Raw genomic sequence first — 14,100 nt, 5'->3', positions numbered from 1 at the left:
CTGACAGACCTTAAACAGAGGTGCTAGTCAGCACCACTATAATTATTATTTTGATCTATGTATTGATAGCTGTAACAAATATATAGCAGCTGGAAGCTGGGATCTTAAAGGCCATAAATGGACCATATTTAGGCACAATTATATAGTGATATTAGTAAGAAGTGTCATGCTGGCAATATTTCCAAACACATTTTTTTCCCCATTTGGGAACATTTTTCTTAATCCATTCCCTCTCTGCCCCACCCTGAAATAATCCAATAGACTGCACACATTTTATAAGTGGAAATAATTAAGCTACCGTTTAAAGGTGACATTCTGCTGTCCAGCTACCCCAGGGTAAATCCTGAGTGACTCCATTGACATAAATTCCTTTTAACTCTGCATTCACACTGCTGTAACTGAAAGCAGCAACAGACTGTTAGTCTTTATCATGTAGGGCCATATTGCATCAACTTTTAGGTCTAAGTTCCAACTGAAATCAGTAAGGAGATCAGCCTAAAATCCATGGCACAATATGGCCCAGAAATAGCAGCAATCTCTCCCTTCTTTTGGGCACACCTTGCTTGTTTTGTTCTTTTCCTACTACATCTGTGTAAAAATCAGAGGTGGGCCCCAAATAAAACATGGTATCTGAACACTTCCAACTTTTGTGTAAGTTTCAAATTTGAAACTAGACCCAAATTTGGAAATGGCGCTGTCGTCACTCAGGGCCAGATCCTGCAGGTGCTTAGCATTTCTAAGAGGTAGAAATAAGTGTCCTCCATATCCACTGACACCGTGGAGCAGTGGAAGCTCAGAACCTTGTGGAGTCAAGGCCTAGTGAGAACAGAATTTGTCCAGTTACAGCTCTGCTGTTGGTTTTGTATTTGATTTTTTTTTTTAAATAAAGGATTCAGCTCTGGTATTTGTGTACCTACTCATCTAACTCAGAGGAGCAGCTCAGAGATAGTACTCTCTATGGTATTGTATTTTCATAAAAGGCAGCATACTTAGCTATTTGATGACAACTCATCCAGTACACAGTCTTCCTGTTCAGCACCACATGCTCATATGCTCCTTCCAAAGAAGTTAATGTGCATATTTGTCCAGAGTCAACATGACCAGGCCAATTGACAAGTGGACATTCACAGATGCAGTGAAAGTACCAGAGCATTTGAACGTTGTAAATCAAATGTCTATGGCTGGCTTATTAAATAGCAATACATTCTGGAGATAAAAGTGCCATTGTCAAGGCTAACTGTGACGTCTGTGAGGCGAAAAGATTAAAGAAATTTTTGTCATTCCCCTCTTTCGGACCCCGAGCCCAAACCTTCCACAGAGGAAACTTTCACCTGTAAGGGTGAGGGGCTGAATGTGCGCGTGTGCGCACAAACACACACACACAGTTTCTAAGTCACAGTGGACTTAGGGTGCAGAATGTAGCCATGGAATCTGTTTAGTCCCAGTAAAATCAATGGGATAACATAGCATATAAGACAATGCAGAACTGGCACCCGAGCTGTGTGATTCCATTCAATAAATGTTCTAAGACACCTGTACTGAATGAATGCTTTTCTCCTCTCCCTTTACACCTGATATTTTAGCTATTAAGAGAAAATAATTACATCCTCCTCTTGGGAGGTTTATTTCAAATCCTTGCTAGGGCCCCACTGTGGCCAGGGCTTACATTTTTCAGAATTGATATTAGGCACCATGAATAGTCTGAAACTGCACATGACATTTCCTCACACTAACAATGACACTGTAACTTGGAAATGTTACCCAATACAACAACATGTTTTCCTTCTTTGGGTATTGCTCATTATTTACCCCTTCTGTCCTGTACTAGCAAACCACATCTATTACTTGTACAAATGTGGCTATTTACAGTTGGAAGAGAACCCCAGGTTAGCCCCTTAGTGAGCAGTATTTGCCCCTGAGACAGACAGACTCTCTCTCTAATGGCTGCAAACCAAATTGACTGCACTGATCTACACCTTGTTTCATTGCAAAGGTAAATCACAGCAAGAATCCACAGCCAAGGATGGGTTGTTTTATTTTTTCAGTTTACATTCTGGTTTCATTTTTTAAAAAAGAGTCAATGTAGTTCTGTTTCTAGCTTTGTGCTCCAATCCCATAAATGTAGGTAAGTGGTACTTACATGAAGCAAGACACATTAATAACATTTAATTGCTGAGATGTGTGGATGAATGGTATTGCACACCATAGCTTCTAGAGGCAAATAGCCCAAGTATCAGCCTATCTACACATTATTTGCACAGCATTCCTCTGTTATGAACAGGGCCTGAATCCATTCTTCCAGCATATTTTTACCTTTTGATGGGTTTCACTAATTTTTTAAATCCAAGATGTTAGTAGGAGGTACAAAAATGATTATGTTTGATTTAAATTTGCTAAAGTCTAAAAGAAAATAGCTGCCATCCCATTTGCACACCAGCAATTAATAGCGTACCTAAAATCAACTCAGTCCTCTGAAGATGAGAGTCACTGATGAAACAGTAAAGAGTGTTTCATCATTCCAAGGCTTGAAGGCTAAGACCGATATACATTTCTTAACTAACCTGGCAAAATCTGCAGAACTCTATAAGGAATTCTAATGTTAGTGGCTTTTTACTCTCACCATGTGCAGAACTAGCTCAGTGCTTCAATTAAAATGTAATCTTAAAGGAAAATCCCCAAAGGCCAATTTCAGTAGAAAAACACTTCAACAGATTTTAGTGGCTCTAGACATGGCCACTGATACTCATAGCCATGTCTCAATACGATTTTGGTATGAAGTCTGAATGCCTTAAATCTAAGCTTAAATTCAGCTCATACAAAGGAGTTTTAAACACATTGGTGCGACTGTACTTGTATCTATATATGAAAACAGTAGTAACTGCTTCCACACACACAGCAGGTCATCTGTTGATTTGGTTACATATTTTGAGACTATTTTAAATCTGGTGCTGTCTCAATCATAGTGTAAAAATCAGATGTGGGCAAATATTGCTGTTTAGCTCAGTGAATTATTGACACACCATTTAGGCAATTCTTCGAATTACTGTACTTCCTAAAAAACTTTGTACTAGTGGTATGTGAGCTAGACTTCAGCTTCTATTAGCAGCCACTGAAATGTTCGGGTAAGCAAGAGCTCAGATGTTGTTCTTAAAACCTTTTTCCAGTTTTTCAAAGTTTGTTTGTGACATCACATTAATATAAACATACACACTTTGTTGTTTAGTTATAACGTCCAGTGTAAGCATATGATATTATTGTACCAAACAGCAGCAGTAAAGCATTTAAGGGGAGAGCCTTCCATCAAACAACCTAAGGTGAAGTTGCTCTGTTCATTACGCTGACCTACACGAACCATTACTGCCATTTGGCTCTGAATTATTAAAAAAAAATCAGTAGAAAGATTTAGCACACCTCTAACTCCAGGCTTTCCTGTTCTCCAAGATAAAAACAGTTTCCTCTTTGTGCCAGTTAGAAAACATATGTGAGTGCATCAGCACTCAGCTTCCAGTGATAACCTTGTTAGTGCTCCATATAACTGCATGTAACCACTCAGCATGACATCCTTTTCCATTTCTCTTTATGAATAATTTTGTTATACCTCATCCATTTTCGAATGCTCTTTATTACAGCAGGCTACTACATTTATTAGAGTTCCCATCAGAGAATTCTTCTTGTTATCCTTAATGGTGCCATGTACTGCCCTCGCTTGACTGTAAACCTGGCACTTTTCAAAGCACATTTATTAGTTTATGACCACATTTTAAAATTAATGCAAAGAACTTTGTAAGAGAAAGACATGTTTGAATAAATATTCACACGCATACAAAGCCCTATGATAGATCAATACTAAACCAACAAAAGGCAGGAATCTCACAGTAAGGCTGAGCCATTGTACTTCTTTGACCCTGCTATGTCCAGGTACCACAGCAATGCCAGAACAATGAGTGCTTTTACATACCATATATGCTACAAAACATACGCAGGCATAACAAGGTGAGAGAGGGATAGAATTTCATGACTGTTGCCGAAAACCTCTCTATTACTGTGATGTAGACTTGGGGGGAGATGGGGGGACATACCTTAATTTTTCCAATTCCAATGTTATCTCAGTTCCCCATCCCCCCCATGTGGTGGTTGTAGGAGCAAACTTGGGCCCAATCCACAAAAAAATTATTACCCTGCTACCAACTTAATCAACATCTCTACAAGGCTGTTGAGAAGGGTTAGTAACAAGACCCAGGCTGTGCTATTTTAAATATGCTGACCAAAAATGTCAGTCAGAACTGGGAAGAGAATGGAAGTCCTGCAAGAAACAGCATCACTTTATTCCAAAATCTGGTTTTGGAACACAAACCAAACATTTGGAAGTTCTCCGTGAAAGAGAATGGAACGCCAGCTCCAAATCAGTCTGCCTAATGGCTGACTAACCCAGAGCCCTGCATCCCTGACTCCAATGCAGACAGCCCTGCCAGGATAATGGAAGCCCAGGCTGTTAAGGAGCAGTGGCATGCAAGTATTTCATACAAAGTGGAATATTTTCAACAGGAGAGATTGAGAGAAACCCAGAATAGCCAGTAACCCAGTGGTTATGGCACTTACGTGGGATATGGGAGACCCAAAGTCAAGGATTTGAGAACTCAAGTCCCTACTCCAGAGTGTGGATTTGAACCTAGCTCTCCCACACCTCAGGCAATAGTCCAGACCACTGGGCTATGGCACAGTGCAAGGCTTTAGAACTGTGAAGGAAAGAATAATTAAAATTAAATGGAGGTAAAGGGGCTGTAATGCAACATGAGTTTATCAAAGATGGGCCATTTTGATAAACTAACCTTTGCGAAAATGACTGATTTTTTAGATAAGGGAAATGCAGTAGATCTAATATACTTGGACTTCAATAAAGCATTTGACAGAATATCAGATGGAAAATTAGATAAATTAGAGAACATGGAAACTAGTACAAGAATTGTAAGGTGGATAAGAAACTGGCTAAAGGAGAAAGGCAAGAGATTCACCTTTCAGCTCAATCAGACTAGAGTTCCTCAAGTATCAGTCTTGGGACCTATCCTATTAAGTATATTTTATTTATAAATGACGGCACAAAAAGTAGGTGTGCACTAATAAAATTTACTGATGATACAAAGTTGGAGGCAAAACAGAGGAGGACCAGAGTATTATACAGGAAGACTGACACAGTTTCCAGTTAGGTGCATAACACAATAACTATGTGGACTGGCCACAGTAAGCAGTAAATCAAGTCTTCCCTTTCTACAGTTCTGTGCTGTTAGAAATAGTGTATTCTCCCACATATTGACTGTGGGAATCCATGTGCTTGACCGCTGGGATTCTAGCCCGTATGCAAGATAACCTCAGAGGTTTCGCCTGGTTATGTCACACAGAAGCCTCAGGCACGGTTCAGTGCCTGCAATCAACCTGTTTTGCTGTGCACAGGACTCCAAACTTATCACTAGCTGGCACAAAATCTGAATAACCTCCTTATATCAGCTACAAGAATATAAAAATCAAGATCCACACTATACTGAAACACAATTTTCACTATGAATACACAAAACAGTATTTCCAGCATTCAGAACAGACAAGCTGCAATGGGCTCAAAACTACAAGTCTTTTTCCAACATACAACACAATGTTGAAAGGTAGTTGTAATAGACTTCTCTGGGGTGAAACCTAGGTCTGTGTACCTATTGGGTTCCGGGAAGTGGGCAGGCTTTTGCCCGCCCATTGCAGAAGGACCCCACCCCAGCCTACGGGGAGGATCTACGGGACCTGGAAACCAAATGAATCCGGGGGACAGCTAATGAAATAACAGGGACAGGAGTGCGGTCAAAGGGTCAAAAGAAGGGAGCCTGACCGGGACACCAAGAAGAGAACCCCAGACAGTGCCCACTGCTCATCGAAGGTGTCAAGGGAGCCAGTGGATGCCTCTCAGAGGAACTCTGCCCAGATACATGAACAGACAGAGGATCACAAACAGGCCTCATAGTCACAGGAGGCTCCACCGGCCAACCTCCTCTCCCTGGTTGTGTAGATGGCCGTTTTAGCGAGGGCCAGGAGGAGGCTGACCAGGAGGTCCCGTGACTTTGTGGAGTCATTGATAGGGAGTGCGTAGAGAAGGAGGTGAGGGGAAAAGTGCAGCCAGAAACATAACATTATTTGTGAGGAGCCGGTATAGGGGCTGCAACCTGGCACACTCCAAGTAAACGTGTGCCAGAGTCTCCCTCACACCGTGGAAGGGGTAGGTGTCTGGGACAGGGGTAAACCATGCCAAATACACGCCCGTGCTCATGGCCCCGTGAAGGAGCCGCCAGCTGATATCCCTGGTGGGCCTCGTGACCAGGGTGGAGTATAGGCTGGCCCACCGGGACTTCTCACCTCTAGAGGTGGCAGGAGGTCCCACCACTTTGTGTTGGGGTGGGACACAAGGTTGAGGAAGTGAAGGGTGTGAAGCACGAGCGTGTATAGATGCTTCGGTGGTGCGGTCTGGAAGCGGACCATCTGCAAGTCGTGCAGCTGGCTCACGGAGAAGGGGCAGGTGGGGGCAGTAGGGTCCATGGGGCAGGGGCCCAATGAAAAGGTTCGGAGGGCCTAGGGTGGAGAGTGGGTGGGGTGTGCCCTCATGCAGGATCCAGTCGAGATAGGCCCAAGCAGAAGGCGGCAAAGTGGCCCTCACCTCCTGAAGTATGCACCAGGGAGTACAAGGCCTGGAAAGCCTCAAACACTGAGCAAGTGTCAGGGCCCTAGATCTGCATAGCGGGGTGGTCACCCTGCTCCTGCCCTGCAGGCCTTAAAACAGCCCTGGCAGAGGGCTGTGGCAGGGGATAGGCTAAGCTGATTGGGGAAGGCAGCCACAGCGGGAGACATACCCCAATCAGGCAGCAGCTGGCTCTGTGAAAGCCGGTGAAGCCAGGAGCAGAGACACACTCTCTACTGCATCTGAGAGAGAGGGACCTGGCCACCTAGGAGCTAGAGAAGGTATCTGGAGTGGAGCAGGGCTGAGGGAAGGCCAAGGGAGCTGGGGACCTCTGGCCTGGAAACCCCCAGGCTGTGGCCTAGCGGAAGGCCAATTAGGTACTGGGGTTGCAGGGGGCAGCCCATGGGTAGGCAGAAGCAGCAGGTCCAACCCCTCCCCCCCTTGCCTATGATGAGTTGCTTTTACACTTCAGTCTGCCCCAGTGAGCAAGGGCTAGATGGTGACTGACAGTAGCCCACGCCTGAGGCAAGGTGGGGATAGAGGGTTGGGGGCTCCCCTGGATGGGGAGACCCTGAGACTGCAGGGGTATTGCCAGCGGGCAGCACCCCATAGACAAGGGGCACCGGAGTCCAGGAGTAGGGTGACCAGACAGCAAGTGTGAAAAATCGGGACAGGGGTGAAGGGTAATAGGAGCCTATATAAGAAAAAGACCCCAAAATCAGGACTTTGTCCCTATAAAATCGGGACATCTGGTCACCCTATCCAGGAGGGACATGGGGCCAGCGACAAGTGGGACACCAGCCTGAAGAGGGCGCCCAAGCTGGAAAAGAGCTAATTCTGAGACAACGAGCAGGAGGTGCCACAGGGGTGAGTCCTGCACCTTTACAGTCTGGAATACCACTGACCCCTCTGGCATACCAATCTGGGCTCCCTCTCACATTGCGAGGCTGTGACAAGCTGCTGACCACTCCCGGTCCTGCACTCACACAAACATTTACACAGGCAGGGACACACCCAGCTGCAGTTATATGAATGCTTCTCCTTAGCCACTCATGAATTCACATGAGAGGGCTCCAGACAGTTCCCTCCAGCTCCACAGCCTAGGAGCTCAGAACCATACCATCCTACCCTGGACAAAAGCCTGACCAGTGTATCTTTATTAACCAGTCCACTCCTCCCTCAGTGTGAAGAGGATAATATATCAGCCCCTGTTCCTGAGCAGATTTCCCTTTGCACTTCAAACACACTGTTTTAAATACGAAAGGAGAGGGCCTGGACCCCTGCTGGCCCCCTGGAGGGAAAACGGGGGCAGGCTGGCAGGCTCCCTACCTGGCTCCACACGCTGCTTCTGTTCTGAGTGCCGGTTCTGCAGTTCCCATTGGCCAGGAACTGTGGCCAATGGGAGCTGCGGGGGTGGTGCCTGCAGGCAGAGGCAGTGTACGGAGCCGTCTGCCAGGAACTGAGGGAGGGGAATGTTGCTGCTTCAGGAGCCCCCCTGAAGGTAAGAGTCACCCTGAGCCCACCTCACCTCATCCCGAGCCCCAACCCACTGTCCCCCTTCCACACCCAAACTCTGCTGCTGGTGGGGGTGAGGGGTGCGGTGGCTCAGGCACAGCTGCTCAGTCAGCCCCCAGGCCAGCTGCACCAGCCACTGCAGAAGTCCCAGAAAGTCATGGAATCAGTGACTTCCATGACAAACTCGTAGCCTGAGGTATTAGTAAACACCTTATTTCTCTGGTAACCCTTTCTGATTTTTATGCCTCATTACTTGTACTCACTTAAAATCTCTTTGTAGTTAATAAAGTTATTTTACTCTTATCTAATCCAGCATGTTTAAATTGAAGTGTCTGAATAACTACGATATAAGGTGGCATATTATTCTCTTTAAGGAATAATGGAATTATTATACTGTCTAGGAGAAGGGTAGGCAATACAGGACATATACCTCTGGGGGAAATCTGGGGCCACCCTGCAGGATAGCCACGGCTGCTGAGAGCCAGAGTATAACCCAAATGTGACTGGCAGGCTGCAGTTACGCACAGACACTCAGGCTGTGACCATCTTGCTGGCAGGGTGTTTATAAGCAGCACATGTGGGAGCTACTTCAGCAAGGCATTGTAAGGCACCCAAGCTTGTAAGGCAGGGGTGACAGCCCCCACTGGTCTGGATTGTACCCTGGTATGTCACAGCTGATCAAACTAATTTTTAAACAGTGTTACAAAGACAAGTTTCAGTCACACTATTTATTTATGCCTGAAATATAAACACCTAAATATCTAGGAGTGTCATGGGAATGTTTATAAACCTTCAGTAATGCATTTTTATAAAGCACTGTGGGGTCCTTTGGTGAAAGACACTACCTATACCCAATAGATTATTAACAATACATTAACAGTGATAAATAACCTGCTTGGGCATAAGTATGAAAAGATCAACTCTCATGCTTTCAAGGCTCCAGGTGAGAGGATGCATCTTACTGGTACATGTTAATATACTCAAAGGTTATAAAGGAAAGCATTTAAAGTAAATAAAAGGAGGTGCAAAAAGAGGCATTTTTAAATGCTCATGAATATACCCTATTCAGAAATCTCTTGTTAGAAGATTGCACTGGGACACAGGACGTATGCCAGCTAACCATCTTCAGTCAGCCTGTTTCTGGTAAAATAAAAGTGAGGAGTCTGAGAACACTGGGGAATAACAAACAGTGACTGGCTGGTTATTAGATGTATTAATAATATGGCTTGAGGAGGAGTGGCAGATGACTTTTTTTAACAATATGCTTATAATAACCCATTCCAAGAATTGAGAGAGGCTACGAACCTGATTTGCTGAAAACAGCTAATTTACACTCTTATTCCTTTCCTTATGGCTGATTTGTTGATGCTATCACCCAGGGGAACACCTGATGATTATACACCATCCATTCTTTTTATTGCCCTTTTCCCTGTTGTACCAAGAAAAAGAAATTCAGTCTTCCCTACCAGCCAGATTTCTTGACCTGAGCAGCCATGAGACCGAGGAGATGAGACAAATTCCTTTTTAAACTGTGATTTGCTTCATCCAGGATCCTTTGATTTGCTGCCATAGGCAGGAGCTGATGGATGAGGGAGGCAGGAAGCTATATTCCTAAAGCAGAATGGATCTATCCATTGGCCTCTCAGGAGGAGTTGGCTGTATATCCTGGAATGCCTAATGTTAAGAAAATTTATCTTGGTAAAGGCTCAGGAAAACATATGTTTTTATTTTACCCGAAGTAAAAATATTGGTCAGTGTGAAATTAAAAAGTGAAAAACAAAACTTCCAGCCTCCTACACTCACTGTACCTCCGATTTCTAAAACAAGCATACATTATGTGTTTTATTTACTAACATTGTATTTGTCTTTATAATGTAGAACAGAAGAGATTTTAAGAGGGAAAAAGGAAAGTTACAACAACATACCAAAGCAGTTAGAAAGAGATGCAGGAGACCTCAGTTCGTACTACTTTGCCATTTTTCTCAGTTTTGTTTCTCACCTCACAAGACAAGATAATTCTTCATATTGGTCTCCAACCAGTCCAACTGAAGCTATTTATTAGTCAAAAACTTCTAGAGGAATAAACATGCCCCAGAACAGAGGAACACACTCTGAATCCAGCAAAAAAGGGACATATCGTAAGTATGTAGAGAGCTCAAAGGACACTCAGTACCAAGCCACTCAAGTAATACTTATCAAGCAATCCAAAATAGAGACCAAAGAAGGGGAAATGAATTTAGGCAATCTGTACAGGCATATGCAGCCTAACAGATGCATGGCACAGGCAGTGGTATCGTCATTCCGCTAAATGGAATTCTCAACATACTTACCTCTTAAATGATCGAGCCAGCTACTTATTGATGGAGGCTAAGTGAAGTTTGTCTTGAGTTTCTTTTCAGTTCAATTTTCCAATCCATGTATGAAAAAAAATGCAAATATGATCATTCACAGTACATATTGTATATAGTGTTCGTGTCCAAAACACTTAACTGAAGAACTCTGTGTAAGCTTGAAAACTTGTATTTCGCCAGCAGTAGTTGGTCCAATAAAAGATATCACCTCACCTACCCTGTCTCTAACAAAGTTTAGCCAGTTAACCCTTGCAGAAGTCCTACAAATTAGCACCAGACTCTTTTCTTCAAGAGATGATTGGACAGTCTGTTCTGCCAATTCTACAATTAATAGCTACAGAAAACAAGCCAAACAGCCCAACCTCCCCTATCTGAGCTGGAGTTGTCAGATACTGGGGACTATATGGAGGCCTAATACCCTGTCCTGGTCAATGAGATCCAGTAAATCCACTAAGGGATTCTGCAGAGTTCCAAACTTGTAATCCATGGGGTTCTCCCGTCATCAGCACCGAGCCAATGTCAAATTAACTGGATTAGTTTAATTGTTTCTACCATTTTGAGAGCAATAAATGTGAGTTCACTATCTCCTCTCATGGCCTCCAGAGGCCTTCTGGAGTCTTTAAAGAGGATATCAGACCCATTGTTCATTGAGGTCTCTTAAACAGCGTGGAAGTCCTTATGAGACACTGGAAACAGATCAGCCTGCTGCTATTTTGGAGAGGCAGAGTGAAATTGCACAAGTCCCGCAATCTGATACTACACTAACAATGTGAAAGATCCACAATTGTTTTCTTTCATGGACAACCTAATCACTAGTTCATTTAAGATTTAATAAACACAGCATATTGAAGCAAGTTTTGTTTCAATTAGTTATATTAATGCCTATAGCTCTCAATCAAATCTCTCCACTGTACTGCACTTAATTATGTTTTGTTTGTATTTTGTCAAGCCTAAGCCAGAACTTTTCACAAATCTGATCTTATTATGAGATTATTTTTAAAAGAACAATGACATGAAAGTAATGAAGGCATGTCGTCCAATAATATATTATTCAACAACCACAGAATTGTGAACTTCCTTTGCATCTAAGCAAACATTGTATTTCTCATGGGGTATAATTGCACAGATGATTAAGGCAGTCCTTGAGGGGGTGGAGAGGCAGGTAGAGTTGTTTTGGGTGGCAGCTTGTTAGTCATAATGACTGAAGCATGGTCAACTGCCTCTAGCAAATTCAAAACTATTTTGAAACAAAGATATTGTAACAACCTTAGAAATGGCTAGCACCACCAATTAGCAAAACTGGCAATTATTCTTGCTACAGTAAAATAAAGTGTGTAATTTGCTAGCATCACCCGCAGGTGAAAATATAGTACTGTGCTGTATGTATGAAATATGTACTAGAGTACCTAAAAAAGTGAAAACTGATAATACATAAGATTGCAAATGATGCTTGCCAATTTGCTTAATGCCAAGAAGGGTATCATGCAAATATAACTAGAAGCTATTACTCTATTTGTTTTAATTGTGTCAAACACAAAAGTTTGTAAATACACGATTTTACGTTGTATTTACAATATGTAATGCTTTGAATAAATGTGTTAGTTTAAAATTAGACATACCTGGAAATAGATAGGAGTTTGAATGTGACATGTAGTTATTTCTAGTGTGTCTAAAAAAGTTTCCTCAAGTGACAATGAAAATTAGCCTGGCATCTAAGACAATTGGACATTATTTGAACCAAAACTAATATAAGGGCCAGTGGTGTTATAGCAGCTGGCTCAGATATAAGAAAAGAAGTAGTAGATCTCAAGGAGAAAGAGCTAGGGATGGGACATGCAGATCTTGAGGGAAGGAACCCCAGGAGCTACCAAGCCCGGAGAGGAAGTGGTTTCAAGTAGTGTTATTGTACAGTGGGTTGGGGACTCCATTTGCTTATACACGGTGTTAGAGAAGGGGGACTTTTTAGACCATCTTTGCCAAAGACTTATGGTGGGGGCAGGGGGGGAATGGAAGAGATCCTGAAACACTAAACATAATAGCAGCAGCAAGCTCATACTGCAGACCTAGGACAAAGGCCAGTGCATGAAAGAGCAGCAGTTTTCCATCCTGACAAAGTGGGATCATGATTAGGTTTCAGCTGGCTGGTAAGGATCTCCATGAGATGAAGGGTCCTGGTAAGGATCTCCATAGAGGAAGGGTCCTGGTAAGGATCTCCATGAGAGGAAGGGTCCAGTTGCCTCCGCTCCTTATGGGCTAGATGGAAACAGCTCATCAGCCCTGGATGAGGAATTGTCACAAACCATGAGGCTATTGGAGTTGCATCCTCAGAAGGGTGGGAACCTCAGAAGAGAAGTAGAAATGACAATATACAAAAGGAGCTTCTCCCTTGAGGATGCAGCCATGCATTTTTGTTCAACTGGGCGATCAGATGGCCTCACCCAGAAGTTTGGATAGTGGGATAACTAATGAAACTGTTGTTTTTAGGCAGAGGTTTCATGTAGTATTATTTTGGAATTACTTTTCAGTTAGTGAACTAAGCCCCAGGAGTGGTAAATCTGTTTTACTCTATGTTTTGTACATGGTAATTGCCATGCTGGCATTTCTAACTGGTAAAGCAGGTCTAAAAACAGGAAAATGTGTCCCCCTTCTTTTTGTCAAAACATTTTGAAGTTCGATATCTTTTGACCAGCTCTAATAGAATGCTTTGAAGAAGAAAGAGGTGCTGCCTCAAACCGTTTGGAATTTCAGAAAAGACTATTTGACTGTTTCATGACAATATCCAGAAATCTCTAATGCAGACATTGGTATTTCAAGATCTGTTTTCTATAGCTCTTCTCTATTAGGGAGAGATTTATTTTCCTTCTTCCAGGCAGAAGAGAATGCAGCTTGCCCTGAAAAGGCATTTTAGAGTTCCAAAATAGGCCCTCCATTTCCTGCATTTTCTTTGAGATTGCTTCAGTCAGTGCTTGATAAAGTAAACTGTACAGTGTCAAAATGTTGGTGACAAAACCCCAGAAACCAGAGGTTTAGCATGAAACTTTTGGGAAATGATAGACTCCAGCTACAGTAGCAAATACAGCACTGAATCACTTTAACCTCTGGGCCCCTACATTTAAAAATTCCTTTAGAGGTGTGTGGTTTGGTTCTCTCCTACCCCACTCCCCCCGCCTAACGAGTGGCATAAGCTCGATTCAGGGTACTTAGGGATTTGTCAAATATATGAAAATAAAGGTAAATGCATTTCCAGGAAGTTAAACTGAAAGACTGGCAGAGAGATCTCAGAATGGCAAAATGGTTTGTAATATGACCAAGCGTGTCCTTCCTTCCCTGTTAAAAGCACTTGAGGCATAATTTAGAGCCAGTTCAACACAAAATGAAGCCAGAATTTCACTGCTTTAACATCCTGCATGAGGCTTCCATAATGCAGATCCTGAAGGAGTTCTTTGCTAAATCAGGCCCTTAAAATTCTCAGTATGCATGTGCAACCACTGCTGGAAGTGGGGAAAGGAAAAGGGGGACCCTCCT

The sequence above is a fragment of the Gopherus flavomarginatus genome, chromosome 7 (assembly GCF_025201925.1).
Source record: "Gopherus flavomarginatus isolate rGopFla2 chromosome 7, rGopFla2.mat.asm, whole genome shotgun sequence".
Lineage (NCBI taxonomy): Eukaryota > Metazoa > Chordata > Testudines > Testudinidae > Gopherus > Gopherus flavomarginatus.
This window is presented reverse-complemented; position numbering follows the sequence as displayed.